The sequence below is a fragment of the Cupressus sempervirens genome, chromosome 4 (assembly GCF_028749045.1).
Source record: "Cupressus sempervirens isolate cs-2001-9-10 chromosome 4, ASM2874904v1, whole genome shotgun sequence".
NCBI classification, from domain to species: domain Eukaryota; kingdom Viridiplantae; phylum Streptophyta; class Pinopsida; order Cupressales; family Cupressaceae; genus Cupressus; species Cupressus sempervirens.
The window spans coordinates 437,544,330-437,562,373 of NC_143121.1; positions in this window are offsets into that span (position 1 = coordinate 437,544,330).

Genomic DNA, 18,044 nt, shown 5'->3' on the forward strand with positions numbered 1-18,044 from the left:
ACACTAAAAGTGCAATATTTTGTAAAATTGCCAACATTGGCAATATAAGCCAAAATGGGCTTAATCAAGTCATGTAAAGGGTCCAAAGGGAGGTTTCATTTGGTTTTGAGAGTCTGAATGAGTCTCAAATCTTATTCCCATGTGTGGGAGACAAGTTTGGGTGGTCAAAATTGATTGCTCCAAACGTGGATTTAGTGTTTTCTCTAAACAAGAGTTTCATTTTACATTGGAAGTAATCTAATATAACCAAAGTGAAGGTGTTAGAACTATTTTGGGATTCTAGAGACGTTGCAAAGTAAGATTGCTAGAAATCCCTAGGGTAAAGAGGCTAGAAAGGAGGGTTTTGTAAAAACCATTGTAAAGTTGATCATGAGACCAAAAAAAAAAAGAATCCTTGCATTTGACTGTTTTGGGTCATCAGAGTTACAAAAGTCAAGGAATTGTGAGTTTCTTTGTAAATGGCCTTAAACTAGGCCTAGTTGGCCCACTGAAGTAGCCAATTTTGAGTCTTTATAATAGTTGGTATGTACTAGGTGCATGGTGCATGGTAATCTAGCCTTCTGGTGTTGTCAGTTTTGATTGTTCTAGAAAATCAGTTTCAGTTTGGTATTGGAAATAGTTTGGAGTTGGAGGACAAATGATGGGGAGGATCTTGAACAAGGTTCTAGCCTCAACTACTAGAAATCACTCCAAGCTTTCTCCTAGCCTCTTAGGGTATTTCTCCTATACCATATTCCAAGGGAATCTTCTCTCTATTCCCTTATTACACTAATCCTCACCAATCAACTCAAAACTCTATTTCACCATGGGGTCTCCCTAGTGCTCTCATTGCACTGTTCTTCACAACTAGCTTCCAAGAGTGCATTCTTGGCTATATTTAATTCCAAGGCTTTTATTAGGTCTCATTCAATAGTTTTTAGGATCACTAAGTGGATTGGAGTATTGGGTTTCCAATCAATTTGGAGATTGCATAGTTAAGAGGGCTACTAGGACTTATAACAAATTAGGCTTCCAAAACTGATTTTTGGCTTATATCTCCTCAAATCCTTAAGAAGAACTAAAAAAAATTTATGATTTGGGTACCCTTTTGGCTCCCCTTGAAGATTTTTTAGGTCTGCAATACCTAGGTCATCTGTACAAGGGATTTCCAAAAATATGCCTATTTATAAGGGTTTCTTGTTTGTATGAATAGGAATATAGAGGGTTTTTCCTTCCACCACTCAAATTTACTCTAAATAACTAATATTCTAGAATTAATTTACTTCACTCACCACTCTTGCCTTCCATGAATTTGTATTGCTCCCAACTGATAGAGAGAGAACAGATGAATCAATCACTAATTCATGTTTCCAGTCTACCTCTAAGACTTAGGGTGTCCTCCAAGATCACCACATGGATTTATAGGATCTTTTTCAAGAAAATATCCCCCAATCCTAAACCCTTCTCCACTATCTTGAGAAGTTTTCACTTCTTGCTACATGCCAGGCTGCCATTCTCAATGAAGATCATTCAAAACCTTCAATCAAACTAGGTCTTCTTGACCAATCTTACCAACCACTTGTAGTATCATGGAATGAGTCTCAAAACCTTGCAATGTACTCCTTTATCATGTTAAAATATGTTGCTGAAGCCTTCTTCTTTACCAATCTCACCAAATTGCTCCAAAATAGAGCTACAAGAAATCAAAGGACAACCTACTGTCCTATCTTGTTTGTTGGCCAAATGGATTGGTTGAGCACTTTCCTTTCACTCAAAGAATCTCCTTTAACTCCTCTTCCAACCTCCTTTAGAAACCTGCAACAAAATCCACAATCTTGCAATGTAAAATGCTTATTTATGCAACTCTTCCCTAACCGGGCTTGCTTTGGCTCACCTAGAGCAAGAGATTAAAAATGATTGCCAGCATTTTGAAGGGACCTTATTTTTCTTTCATATAGAATATTTAGTGTACTCACTATCCCCAAAATTTTGTACAATTCCTACAGTGGGATAGTGAGTTATCTCATTTTTTTTACAAAGTGTTGTAAACTAGACAGGAAACTACCTAAAAACAAAAGATTTTTATCACTACCAAATGAAATGCTTTCAAGACAAACTTACTAAATAAAAATTGTTCTAAATCATGCCATATAACATTATATCAGGTACAACATGAAAAAAAAATGAAGGAAAACATCAAAACTGAAAAAAAATAGTCTTTTTGCTCTCAAAATGCATGCTATAGCACTTGTTTTTTTCAAAATGACAACTTCTTCCTCACTTTAGGGTTTGGGAAGTCATTTATACTTCCTCCTAGGTATTTTCCTCCCCTTGTAATTTTTTTCATTAGCCTCTTTATGTTTTAAATAAAATAAACAAAATTTCTAGCAAAGGATAGCATTTTTTTCAAAAATTGCAAAATTACAATAGAGCAACTTTTGCAATTTTTCTTTCTTACATGCCTTTTTACACTTCCAACTTGTCAAATAGGTCATCCCTTAGAAATTTCATGCTAGATACCCTTTCCTAAGTTAGTTAGTCATCACTTAAGCTACCCATTACCCCATGATAAGGTATACCTTGCCTTTTAGGCTATTTTGCACTCTACCTAGGACATTTTGACTTCCTACACCCCAACTACCACACTTAGGTCCAATGACCCTTATTATTATGTAAAAGAGCTCTCTTGAAGAACAAGACAACAAAAATAAAAGGTTAGGGGCCTATGTTTCAAGGTGCCCCTGCACCACCAACACCCCATTCTATGCTCCTTTCAAACACTTATTTGCTGATTTCGTTGCCTAGCTGGGTATGCAAACTAGCCTAGGGCCTCTTGGAAAAAAAAAAAACTCTACAAAACAAGACCAAAATACATATTTACATTATTTATAGATTCTATTACTTGATTCCAAAAGGCCATCATGGTTCCACCATTGGAATTCAAGTTATAGAGGTTTCTTTGCTGATTGCTTTGTACAAACCAATGAACTGGCAACTTTAAAAAGATTTTTCAAACTAGTAAAGAAACTGATTAAAAAAACTCTTAATCTTTACCAAATAATATACATTCCATACACTATCAAACCATATAAAAATAGCAACCCTATCAATCCATTAAAGGTGTGGATGAAGGGTGAAATCATAAAACTGTCATCAAAATAATTAGTTTGCTCTTCATTCTAGTGCCAAAATTCATACAAAAGGATGTGTCAACCCTCAAACTGACTTGGATTGGTCCTAAATACCTCTTACCCACGTGAATCAACAGATCTCATAGGTTTCCAACTGATTCTTGAAGCCCTTATAAAGTTTTGGCACTTTTTGTTAATGTTGTCAACTTTTGCACTATTGTGCATTTAATGGCTTCATGACCTCAAACATGGTTAAATGAACCTATTTCCATGTAATTAAAAATTTTAACATTTTTTCCATCTTTCCCATCCTCCTAGGGTCTTGGTCAATGTTTGACCATTCTAGGCTCTAACAAGCAATTTAAGCAATTTTGCCAACATAGAAGCAACTTGGGAACTCAAACACCAAAAAAAACCTATTTACAAACAAAAATCACACACTTGAGGATTTATCACATAGCCCTTATTCATGTGGTCTGGCCAAGACCACTAAAAGCCAAAAATGATTTAGGAAACTTGGCATATTTCCTAGGTGCTCCTGCACCAACAAAGCTCAAAGCCAATAGGTAGAAGTCAATAGTAGGAAGAAGAAGTTCTCAACTACTAGCCCCTTTTTTAACATGGTTACTAAGATAAAGTACAAACCTAATGTGGAAGGTAAGAATTATTGTTTCTGTAGGAAGAATAATAAAGAAATAAGAGAATTGGCAAGTAAAGTTGATATAGTAATGGGAGACAGTTCACCATCTAGGAGAGTTGTAACAAAAGTTATAAAGGAATATCATATCATAGAATATTAGAGGATTGAATGCTCCTCATAAGAAGGATATTTTTTAGAATGTGCTTTAGTAGCATAAATAGGATGTGATTTTGGTGCAAGAAACTAAGATGACTAGAGATAAAGGGGAAATGCTTTCTTTGTTCAAAATGGAAATTGTTGGTTTCTAGGTGATATTTTCCTTTATAATATGTCATTTATGTTCAAGGAAAGGTGAATTAACCTTTGTTTGAATTTGGAAGTGGTTGGAGAAGGCACTTTGAGAAAGCCCTAGTTTTGAGGGCATAAGACTGAGGGTTTGGTAGTTAGCCTATCAAATGCCCATGGCTATGTAGATGGGTGTGAAAATATGTTGTTTTAGATCATGATAGAATATTACCATAGCTCGTATAGGGCCTTGGGTTAGAAATATTGAGAGTTTCTTTGTAAGTGAAGGGTAATTAGGCCTATTTTGTTGAATCCATAGTGTTGGATCAAATAGTTGGTCCAAAGGAACTACAAATGAGATTGCTATATGTTGTCATAATCCAATAGTAGTATTTGTAACTATAATTTACTTGTATGGGGTTTGGGAGAAATTGGTGAAAATAAGGAATTACCTGATTCATAGCAATACTAAGATCAAGCCTAGATAATGTCCAAGTAAGGGGTTTTGAATAAACCTATTAAAGATATGCATTTAGACTATTGAAACAACATAATTGAGTTATTTGAAGACCTTAGAAAGAGTTGGGACAAGAAAATAAATTTGGTAACCCAATTTGAGCACTTGGAGGGACCCTTGTGGAGAAGGGTAGGTATTTAGTTTAATGGTTTGAATCTATTCTTGAAACAAGTCATTTTCTGAATGTTTATTACTTCTTGGGGATCTAGTTTGGCTCCTCAAATCATTGGTATCAAATCTAGTAGATCTATTGAGGGGTGCAAAATTAGTTACTTGTGTCGTAGATTGTTATATTGAGAAGATGCCTCCAAAAAAAAAATATAGAAGGAGATAGAAGAGCTGATATAAGATACTAAAATAATGGATAGAGAGTTGAGGAAACAAAGAGACTAAGATGAAATATGGTAAAGAGAACTAAGACAAGTAAGCAAGTAAAATGCAACCATCTTGGAAATCTTGGAATCTTTGGAAAGGATTCCTACGAGGGATGTGCATGAAGAACAAGAAAGTGATGCTTAAGCACTTGAGAATCCTCATGGAGAGGATGGAGGGGACTTAGATCTTGAAGAAAGAAGGATAATAAGGTTGTTGAAGATATTTCAATGTCATAGAAGAAAGACAATAATTGATTTCCATATCTATCATGGCAAGATAGATAGTGAAGAGGTTTTGCGGTTGATAGATTCCCAACAGAACTATTATAATTATGGATATATAAGTGAAGTAAAATAAGGTAAAGATATACAAAACATAGCTAAGAGGGACAACATTGACATGGTGGAGTAGTGTAATGGAAAAGAGGTTTTGTAAGGGTGGAACAAACATGACCAAATGGTGAAGGATGTGCCTCTTCCATCAAATAATAAAATCCAAAAATAGAGGATAAGGAACAACTTGAAAGAAAAGGAGATGGGTTTGATGACCTACATAGAGGAATTTCACAAGTTGAGCATAATAGGTGGATTAGAGCATAAAGATGAAAATGTTGCAAGGTATCTTAATGGGCTTATATAAAACTTACAAAATGGGATTACCTTGATTTTTCCTAAGATGCTTAGAGATAGTTTCCAATTGGCTATAAGTGCATAAGATATGGTCAATAAGAAGAAAGAGAGACAAGAAGGTGGTAGAGAAAATGAAAATAGAGAAAGGGGGAGAAAAACCAATAATATGGGAATAGGACAAGGAAGAAATGACAAGGGTAATGAACCTTTTTTTCTTATCAAAGAGGAGGCTATAGAGTTAGAGGAATATTTTGTTTAGGTAGAGGAACATAGATGTTTATAGGAAGGGTAGGGAACACATCAATTAAGTGTCAATTAAATGATCAAGGTGAAAGGAAGATTAAGAACAGGGTCAAGAAGTTAGAGCACATAGAGGTTCAGATCCTTATGTTTAACTAATTTTAGAGACTAAAGGATAAATGTTGATTTTTATAAGGGGAAAATAGAAAAAGTGAAATCAAAGGTATTAATTTTTAGAGCACAATATAAGAGTCAAGATAACTTGTGAATGACAAGAATTCATCTAGGTTCCAATGATAGTTTAGTTTCATATGAAATGGTGAACAATTTATATTTGGAATGGTCACCACACAATAGGCCGTATAGAGCATCACATGTAAGTAGTGATGATTTTCTTAAAAGATAGATGACTATGAGGTGACTATCCTGAATTGATTGACATCTTGAGGAATTGATTGGAATCCAGTTCTATATGATTGTGCTCTACTTTAAACAAATGGAAGTTCTGAGCATTGTAAATCTGTTTCAAGTCATTAGAATGTGACTTCCCAAAAGTATGTACTTATTACTGTTTTAAACTATGTCAAACTCTTCATGAAAGCTATGACCCAAATGCATCACCATTGTGTTGAATCTTCTAATATACATCTCCATTAAAATATGTTTGTTGGTGTAAAACTGTGAGGAATAGTTGGTCCCAGTTCAGTTGTGTGTCAATATTAGGGATGTGACCAATTAATGTTACAAACCTTAGTATTGACATAATTTAACCATATTGCAGGTTGAATTCAATTGGGTTTGGAAATAAGTTATTATTAACATGTGTATGAACTGCCAGAGCAATTCTAAATATAGTAGGTAATAGCCTTTCATGTTTGATATTGAGGGATAATGTATGCACATGCTATAATAAAACTAGAGGATCATATTATATGTAGATTAAAATTTCTATTTGTCATTCAAAGCATAGTAAAAAAATTATTCTAGGTAGTCTATGCTAAAAACTATAGTGTAAAAACAACCATTGCTTCATAAATCACTTCAACTCAATCATTACGTTGTACAAACAACCTCATCATGTCACTTGAACAAACTAATCATGTTACAATAGTATTAACCTCATGGAACACACATGGGATGAATATACATATCAACTATTAACCCTTTCCAACATGCCAACTTTATGAGAATAATGAGTCAAATTCCAAAAAAATGGAATCCTTTGAGAGAACTATATCTGTCACTGCCCCATTATCATCAGATCAAGACCTATTTTCCTTCTTACTTTTTGATGATTGTGATCCTCTACAATTCGTGGCATAAGATGATTAGAATTAAATGGTACTTGAACAAAGAACACTAATAAATATTGAGGATGTGAATTGATAATACCATTTCGCAGATGATTTTGGTATCTCACCCTTTATCACTTGTGCGTCAACTTTATTAGCCCTCTTCTTTGGTGACCTGCAAATCAAGAATTAGCACAGTAAAAAATCTAAGATAAGATTGATCCACTAAGATTAACACATATGGGATGAATATTCATAATCAACTATTAACCCTTTCCAAAATTCCAACTTTATGATAATAATAAGTCAAAGTCCAACAAATTGGAATCCTTAGAGAGAACTATATCTGTCACTGCCCCATTATCATCAAATCGAGACCTATTTTCCTTCTTACTTTTTGATGATTGTGATCCTCTACAATTCCAAGCATAAGATGATTAGCATACAATGGTACTTGAATAAAGAACACTAATAAATATTGAGGATGTGAATTGATAATACTATTTCACAGATGATTTTGGCATCTCACCCTTTATCACTTGTGCGTAAACTTTATTAGCCCTCTTCTTTGGTGACCTACAAATGAAGAATTAGCATAGTAAAAAATCTAAGATAAGATTAAAAAATGGGTCCTATTAAAGAATCTAATATAAATTCAAATAATGTATCTAGATTCTAAACAAATAAAAACTAAATCTCATCACTTACACATCATAACAATACGGTCCACCTTAGTCATGCGATAGTCTTGGGGAAGAGGTTGTAACATTGTATTTGGATCCAATTGATCACTTTTTATCTCTCTCCTTCTCTCCCTATTCAATCTAATGAGCCAACTGGATCTGCTCCACATTTTAATGTCTCAAGTATTGCCTCATGGTTTGACTCGCGAACTTTCCAAAGAATCTTATTATGTGGTTTTCCACCATATTTTATCAAGTGGACATTTGATGCGACAACAAGGTTTGAATAATGAAGAATCTTCCTCTTTGTTTGCCAATCCTCAAATAACCACAAGTTAGGATTCTTCATAGGATATCGTCTAAGCCATGTGCCTGTTACAACCAATGCACCAACACGGTACTCTAAACCTTCACCATCTATAACTAAGCGATCCAATTTTTGTTTGGCTTCAACACAATGACACAAATAATAATCTATCCCTTCATTGTCTTTAGGTGCAATAACAACAAAAACATGGCCTGCAGTGACAAATGTACAAAATGCAGTCATTAATTCAAAAAATACTTAGGTAAAAGTTATAAAGTTACATATTGAAATTTAAAAAAAAAATAAAAATATATATATATATATATATATATTACCGGGTTGCACTAGATTTGAGAAGTGGTCAAAGTCAATAGACGAATCCATCTCTACCATTTTCAGTGCTTGTGGGGGATGATAGGTGTCAATTGGGTTCAACACCCATATATCCCATTTGTCCACCCATTTAGTTGACTCACAGTCATCCCAATTTTCCTTTGCAGATGATGGACAATAGCATGCCATTTTTCGTGTGTGGATACTCCATGAACTTGCATCAGAGCTTCTAAAAGAGTGTAACTCACTAGATTCTATTAGTGTGCAACAATCCTGATATAGTGCAATGTTAGTATTATCTATCAACCAAAAAAATCTACGAACTGTAGACTCACCTTCCTTACCTAGACTCGTTGTAGCGTTATACAATTGGACGATGGATTTTGCATCTATCAATATTGCTCCATCTTTGTACTTTAGTTCTTCATGAGCCAAGGCTCTTTTAATGCATGCCTACACCATTGTGCTCTTCCTTACCATGACTAGCCTCTGTGAAATTTTACATATATTGAATTCTACACAACCTGTGCATCCTACTCAACCAATAGAACATCTGTGAATTCTTGAATTGAGATGCACAATTGTCTAACCAAATAATGTGCTGACAATATGATATGTACCTGTTAGCTAAATATCCATAAAATAGTTGAAAACAACCACATACAAACTTTGTAGAATGTGATCAATCATTGCTGATGTAAAAATGGTACTCCCTCAAAATCTTCCTATCATCCTCTGTACTTGTAGGCAAATATGGAAACCTATTGAGATGTATAATACTTTGCTTGCACCTCATTTTTTGGTTGTAGTGAGTAGTTCTCTGCAAAATCTACAATCAAAACAATGGTACCCAATGGAAACGTATCCTTGCACAACTTGAATTGCAAATCCAACCATCGAGCTCTATGGGTATGCCTCACATACTCATAAATAATATTTTTACAAAAAATCTTAATGAACTCATACACTGGAATCTTTTCAATGACTAGATCACATCTTTTACCATGTTTTCCATCTTTTAGAGCATATGTCACTGTCTTGAATTTTTTGTAATCTACTATTTCATTTCCAATTGCATGTATACTATCCATATGTTGACAAGTTGATAAAAGTTGCAAAGAACCACAAAATAAGTATGTACCATCCAAGCATGATGTCTTGTAAAATTTTTGGTCGTCCCCTATTTCACATAAAATGTTGGATATGAATTCCCTTGAAGATATTGGTGGCTCTTTTATGTCACAATCCTGCAAAAGAAACTAAGAATGCAAAACTACGCATATATGCCTAAAAAAATCAAAATGGTTAGAAAATTCAATATGTATCCTCCGACAAGAAGTTGTGTGTGTGTGATTTATCTTCACATAAAAAGGTTTAGCCATATCAAAAATCTTTGACTTATTCAAATTTGTGGATACATACCAATAAATTTTGCAAAAAATTGTGTCTAAGTTGAGTCCAAAAAATGTTTCACATGTGGCTCGTGATTTCGGCTACCAATCCTCCTTCTTACAACATCTCTTTGATTAGGAGAAACACACGTATTATTTTTCCAAAAATCTTCGATCAATGATTTCAAGGCTTCACTAATTTCTTTATCCGTTCGTGGTAGTCTACTACTAAATGTCCATAACTCATTTTTTGTTGGATCTTCTAATCTCTCACGCCTTAGCATGGCTCTCCTTAGGGTACCTCTACCAATTTTTAATGTTTTTATTGTCTTTCTCATGAGTCAAGCTTTCTTCATTTGGCTACTTACTATTGTCGATGTGAGTACTCGTCTTGTGATATTACTATCTTTGGTGCGTGATTTAGAACCCACTTTATCATAAGCACTCATTAGATTCTTTACAATATTTCTTTCATTTGAATCATCCATCATTCTTATCCCAAGAATCTTCATGATAGGCCTAAATTTCAAATTTCTCATCATTTCAACGAATAATTGGCATTGACCTGTAATATTTAATTCTTCAAAAAAAAATCTCCTCATACTATTAACTTTTCTTTGACAAGTACGCTTGCTAATCTTGTCAGGCATTAATTTCAAAATGTTAGTATCAATATTAATCAAATATTTTGGTCTTCTAAATTAAATTCTAGAAGGTGTTCTAATCTCTTCAATTCTCTCAAAATTTTGAACATCAATATAAGGTTGAGTGTATTGCATACCTTGAACCGAAGATGATGTGCCTTGGCAATAAGATGTAAAAGATGGAATATCAACTACTTGATGTGTTGATGTTGTGCTTTCAACATGACATGATGGAGTGTGTATATCATCGGATCTACAAATTAGTGTCTCTTCTACATGAGAGGATGATATGCCTTCAACATTGAAAGATGTTACTCCAACATTGGAAGATGGTGTAGTAGACAATATGACTCCAATATTTGACGATGGTGTAGCTTCACAATTCAATTGTCTTCTTGAGCATAACAATCTCATTCGTTCTCTTTGTCTTTCTAATTCTTCCTCTTTGTTTCTTTGTATTGATGGTTCTTGATCCTCTTCAAAAGTCAATTCTTCATTATTGCTTTGTAATTTTCTTTGTTCACATAGTAATTTCATTTTATTTCTTTTAATTGCCAAATCTTTCTCCCTATCTTCATTTGTTTTAATCTTTGGTTTCTTCCTTGGCATGATGATGATTTCTACATGTCAAATTATTCAAACATCCAAATTACTTAAAATGTGTAAATTACAAATTATTAAATTACATATAAAAATTATAATTATTTGAATGAATACACAATATATATCAAATGAATTGTCAAATTTCTAACCATTCTGAAATAACATTTCATTCAAACATACAATTTTCAATGAATTCACTATATGTTAAATAACATGTCAAATTATAATCAAATTTGTATCTATATATTGACAAACAATATTTAAAATGGATTGCACTAACCTTTTCTATACAAGGAATATTCAAAAAGTCTTCAAATCACGTATCCAATGATAAATTGAATTTGGTGTTTTCTAACTTCCAAAAGTGTTGAAATAGTGTTTGCTATGTTGAAACCTATGATTTCTGTCGGAACAACAAAGTGCATAATAGACCAAAAGCAAGAAATGGATGAAATGGGCCCCAAGGTTGGGATTTTACCATTTTTAGGTGATTTGAGATAGTGCATATACACTATGTGAAATCACATCACTCCCCATCCTTCCTACTCTCTATCCTTCCTACTCTCTCTCCCATCCCCTCCCTCTCTCTTCCTACTCTCTCTCCCCTCTCCCATCCTTTACTCTCTCTCACTCTCCCTCTCCCACCACCTACTCTCTCTACCTCTCTCAACCTCTCTCCTCTCCCATCCTCAACTCTTTAGATCTCTCACACACACTCTTATCCCCCCTATTTCTCTCCCTCTCCCTCTCCTATTGCCTACTTTCTCTCCCCCATCCCTTACTCTCTCTCTCCTCTCCCATCCCCTACTTTATCTCTCTTACACACAATCCCATTCCCCCTATCTCTCTCCCTCTCCCTCTCCCTCTCCTATGGCCTACTATCTCTCTCTCTTAAGTTCTCTCTCTCCCTCTCTACTCTCTCTCTCCCATCTTGTACGAGCTCTCTCTACCACCACCTACTCACTCTCACACTCTCTCCCATTCCCTACTCTGCCTCTCTTACACACACACTCCCATTCCCCCTCTCTCTCTCCCTCTCCCACTCCCTCTCCCACAACCTAATTTTTCTCCCCCATCCCCTGCTATCTCTCTCCTCTCCCATCCCCTACTCTCTCACACTCACACTCTCTTCCATCCCCTACTCTGTCTCTCTCACACACACACTCCCATCCCCCCTCTCTCTCTCCCTCTCCCACCGCCTACTTTCTCTCCCCCATCCCCTGCTCTCTCTCTCCTCTCCCATCCCCCCTCTCTCTCTCCCTCTCCCACTGCCTACTTTCTCTCCCCCATCCCCTGCTCTCTCTCTCCTCTCCCATCCCCTACTCTCTCACACTCACACTCTCTTCCATCCCCTACTCTGTCTCTCTCACACACACACTTTCATCCCCCTCCTATCCCATCCCCTACTCTCTCACACTCACACTCTCTTCCATCCCCTACTCTGTCTCTCTCACACACACACTCCCATCCCCCCTCTCTCTCCCTCTCCCACCTACTTTCTCTCCCCCATCCCCTGCTCTGTCTCTCCTCTCCCATCCCCTACTCTCTCACACTCACACTCTCTCCCATCCCCTACTCTATCTCTCTCACACACACACTCCCATCCCCACTCTCTCTTTCCCTCTCCCACTGCCTACTTTCTCTCCCCAATTATTGTACTCTCTCTCTTCCACCCCCTACTCTCAAACTCTCACACTCTCTCCCATCCCCTACTCTCTCTCTTTCATAGCTACACACACTCTTATCCTCCCACTCTTATTCTCTCCCATCCCCTACTCTCTACATCTATCACACACACTCCCATTCCCTCTCTCTCTCTCTCCCTCTCCCTCTCCCACTCCCTCTCCCACTACCTACTTTCTCTCCCCCATCCCCTACCCTCTCTCTCCTCTCCCATCCTCTACTCTCTCACACTCTCTCCCATACCCTACTATGTCTCTCTTACACACACACATTCTCATCCCCCCTCTCTCTTTCCCTCTCCCACAGCCTACTTTCTCTCCTCCATCATCATACTCTCTCTCTGCCACCCCCTACTCTCACATTCTCACACTCTCTCCCAACCCCTACTCTCTCTCTTTCAGAGATACACACACTCTTATCCCCCCACTCTCTTATCCCCCCACTCTTCTTCTCTCCCATCCCCTACGCTCTACATTTGTCACACACACTCCCATCCCTCCTATCTCTCTCCCTCTCCCTCTCCCACTCCCTCTCCTACTACCTACTATCTCTCTCTCTCTCTCTCTCTCTCTCTCTCTCTCTCTCAAGTTCTCTTTCTTCCTCTCTACTCTCTCTGTCTCTCTCCCATCCCTTACTATCACTCTCTTTCTCTCCCATCCCTTACTCTCTCTCACGCTCTCCCATCCCATAATCTCACTCTCTCTCTCTCTCCCATCCTATATGAGCTCTCTTTGCCACCACCTACTCTCTCTTACACTCTCACACTCTCTCCCATCCCCTACTCTGTCTCTCTTACACGCACACTCCCATCCTCACTCTCTCTCTCCTCTCCCATTCCCTACTCTCTAGATTTGTCACACACTCCCATCACCCTTCTCTCTCCCTCTCCCACTCCTTCTTGTACCACCTACTATCTCTCTCCCTCTCTCTCCCTCTCTACTTTCCCTCTCCCATCCCCTACTCTCTCTCTCTCTCTCTCTCTCTCTCTCTCTCCCTCTCTACTTTCTCTCTCCCATCCCCTACTCTCTCTCTCTCTCTCTCTCTCTCTCTCTCTCTCTCTCTCTCTCTCTCTCTCTCTCTCTCTCTCTCTCTCTTTGTCTCGCCCCCATCCTGTACGAGCTCTCTCTGCCACCTCCTACTTTCTCTCAAACTCTCACACTCTCTCCCATCTCTTACTCTATCTCTCTTATAAATAAATACACATTCCCATTCCCCCCCTCTCTCTCTTGTAGTCCCTGTCCCACTACCTACTCTTTCCTATCCCCTACTCTATCTCTCTTACACTCTTCCATTCCACCTCTCTCTCCCTCCCACTCCCTCTCCCACTACCTACTATCTCTCTCTCTCTCTCACTCTCTCTCTCCCTCTCTCCCATCCCTTTGCCATTGCCTACTCTCTCTATCTCTCTCTCCCTTCTCTCATTCTCTACTCTCTCTCTCTTTCACACACACACACACACCCATCCCCCCTCTCTCGTCTTCGATCCCCTACTTTTTCTCTCACTCGCTCTCCCTCTCCCACTGCCTACTCTCTCTCTCTCTCTCTCTCTCTCTCTCTCTCTCTCTCTCTCTCTCTCTCTCTCTTTCTCTCTTACACACATTTCTATCCCCCCTTTCTCTCCCTCTCCCACTCCCTCTCCCATTGCCTACTCTCTCTTCCATCCCCTACTCTCTCGAGCTACTTTTTCTTCCCCCTCTCCCATTCCATACTCTCTCTCTTTCACACACATGCACTCCCATCCTCCTCTCTCTCACTCTTCCTCTCCCACTCTATCTCCCATCGCCTACTCTCTCTCTCCCTCATCCCCTACTCTTAATCTCTCTCTCTCTTGACTTGTACTCTCTCTCCCATCCCCTACTTTAAATCTCTTTCCCCCATCCCGCACTCTCTATCACACTTCCTCTCTCTTGCATCTTGTACTCTCTCTACCACCCCTACTCTCTCTCCCATCCTATACTCTCTTTGCCACCCCTACTCTTTCTCACTTTCTCTCTCCCCTCTCCCATCCCCTACTTTCTCTCTATCTCTCTCTCACACACACATGGCCATTCCCTTATCCCCCTCACCTAGTTCTCTTATGCAATTTAGGTCTTAATAGTGCGTGCACACTATAGCGCACACACGCTACTAAGAAATCATGTTTTATATAGCGCATGTGCGCTATAGGGCACACACGCTATTGAAAGCTTATTTAAACCCAAGCCTAAGGCTTGGTTTTGCCTTGGAGATCCAACCCAAAGGTTTGGATTTTATGAATAGGTTTGAGACGTGTTTTTCAGCAAACATACCAAAAATGATTATTTTTTCTTGTGTGGTCCCCTTCAAGATTCCTCGTGGTTGGGTATCGATAAGATCAGGTTACACAGCATTATAGGTCTCTATGTTAGCTATCTAACCATATAATTTATTTTTAATTTGAACTATTTCAAACCTTTCATCTATAATTTCTTTTGAATATATGTTCATTTTTTGTCAAAAACCACCATGTACTAATTGGGCTATAGATTTTAGCTCGTTCATCGAATTTTGCAAAAAATTAGTTTTTAGAAACTAAACTCCATTCTACACACTTTGAAAAAAAAAGTGTTGATTTTAGATTAGTTTTCAATTATTTCTAGTTGGAGCACATATATATTTCATGTTTTTGTGGTATGTCTAGTTTAAAAAAATCATTTTAAAAAAATACACATTATAAAATTACCCAAAAAATTCGGGATAAACTACATAGTGTTAAGTAACTTTTGACCAGAGCAATTAAAGAATTTCCAAAAAAAAGTTAAAATTTTAGGGGTGCCACACTTTATACTATGTTATGTTTTTTTGGAATAAATAGTACCACTTTTTGTGGCCCCCTTTTTTGAGGACCTAAAACTAAACCATTTTGAAAATAATTAGTAGTTTAGAAACTAGATTCAAAGGACTACGATTTTTTTTTTTTTTCATATCTTAAAATTTTGAGTGTAACTATCTTCAAATTCTTGTTGAAGTTCAAAATTTGTAGATTTTAGGAAAAAGGTGTCCACTTATACCCCCCTTTTGGCACCACAACTTTGTGCACTTACCCTTAGCATGAAGTTTCCTTCCTATATTATCATTATTGTTGGAAAATACAATCAACATACTATTTTCATACTACTCATTCAGTTTACAATAGTGTCAGAAAATATTTTCATAACAATGAGAGAAATTAGAGATGGGTTGTAATTAAAGTGCTAATTTGAAACAAACATTGATGCAAATTTCAATGATATTGAGGAGGTTGAGACAAGTTTGTAAGGGTAACATAAAACTTCCACACTATATAAATGTTTTCGCAGTCTCACAACCACCTTGGACAAAGGTCCCATAAAAATCTTCACCCCTAACAAAGAAGATAAGATTGCAAATGGTGTAAGGAGATGGTTGAAGTGGTTAATGGACTTGAGTTTGAGGGTAATTATGGATCAAAAATAGGAGAGAAGATCCACGTCTTTCAAGGATGGAATATCTTGTAAATGATAGTGTTTGGGTTAAGGCTAGCCATCCATAGCTAGCATTACAAACAATAGAAGCCCTTTGCAAAGATAGAGCTCAAAATTATCAGATACATTTAGAATAGAGGAAGAAGATAGAAAAGCATGAAACCACAAGTAGAATAGATTGTCTATTACTTCCTCATGAATCCTCTCGCATAATACATCTAAAAGATATAAAATAAAGTAATAAAAGGACACCATGATTTGAAACTAAAATTTGGGCAAGAATGTAAAACATTACCTAACTCATTAAATATAGAAGCTAACTATCAAAAACTTAAAAGGTATATGGTTAACATGACGTGAATCAATAGGATTAATTAATAGAGAAATACAAAAAACTATAGAGTCAACAATTACATTTAATACGCACTCTTAATTTTGACTCTATCTACATTACCAAATTTTCAATACTAAGAATTCATAATTGCTTCTTTTTAAATTCAAAAGTTTCTCTTGCTAGTTGATCCTTTGATTCGCAATGTTATAGGTTGATTTATCTATTTCTGACCAGAACTCTGATGAAATGATATTGGGTGTCAATGTGCTTTCTTTCATAATGAAAGACTAGATTTTTAGAAAGTGTAATTTTTGAGTTGTTGTGACAAAAAATGGTGATTCGTTCCTTCTTTGATTTTGGTTCAAGATCACTTATCAATCTCTTCATCCATTGATGTGGGTGCTATGTACTTTTCCTCTATGAATGAAATGGTGACAATTGGCTACTACTTGGATGCCCATGACACTATACCTATACCCAAACAAAATGAATAACCTAACATTCTTCTTTTGTCGCCAATAGTGGCATGTTGTGATGGTTAAGTTGTTGTGTTGTTATCCTTGCCATCGAGGTTCAAATCTCATGGGGATGAGGTCCCTTGTTTGTGGCCTCATTGGTTCATAGCTCTAGGTCAAAGCGTTTACCCCTCTTTTTTTACAATTTAAAAAAAAAAATTCTTCTTTTGTCATCTATACTTCTAGAAAATTCACCATAATTGATTCCAATTAGTTAGTTGTCTTCATCACTTGCATACAAAATTCTATGTTGCATTGTTCTTGCAATACACCTTAGTATTATTTTTCCTACCTTCCAATATCATGTCTTTGGTGATTCCATGAACCAAGAGAGAAGGTTGATTTTAAAAATAATATTTGGCTTTGTTGATGTCGAGTACATTAGGCTACCTACCAATTACTTGTATAAAGTGGAATTCACTACAACACCTTCATCATTTTTTCTCAATTTTGTACCTAGAACAATAGGCATGCTCATTGGCTTGCAATTATTTATTCTAAATTTTGTTAATACATCTTGTGTATATTTATTTTGACTAATGAAAATGCCTTATTCCAATTGTTCAATCTCTAAACCAAGAAAATATTTTATGTGACCAAGATTGGTGATTTCAAATTCTCTTTCCATGTCAAGCCTAAATTCTTCAAATGAAAATTACTGGTATATAGAAAACCATTAGCATAGATGCATACAATTAAAATTTCACCTTGTAAGTTTTTCTTTATGTATTATGTTGGCTCATTGTTGCTACACTTGAACCCTTTATTGAGTTGATATGGATCTATTCTAATGTACTAAGCCCTTGGCACTTGTTTGAATCCATATAAAGCCATTTTTAGCTTATAAACCTTTTTTTCTTGTCCTTTGATCTCAAACTCAAGTGGTTGATCAACATATACTTCTTCATTTAGAATTCTATTTGGAAATGCTGACTTCATATCTAACTCGTGAACTGACCATTGGTGTTTTGGTGCTATTGCTAATATAGTTGTAATTGTGTC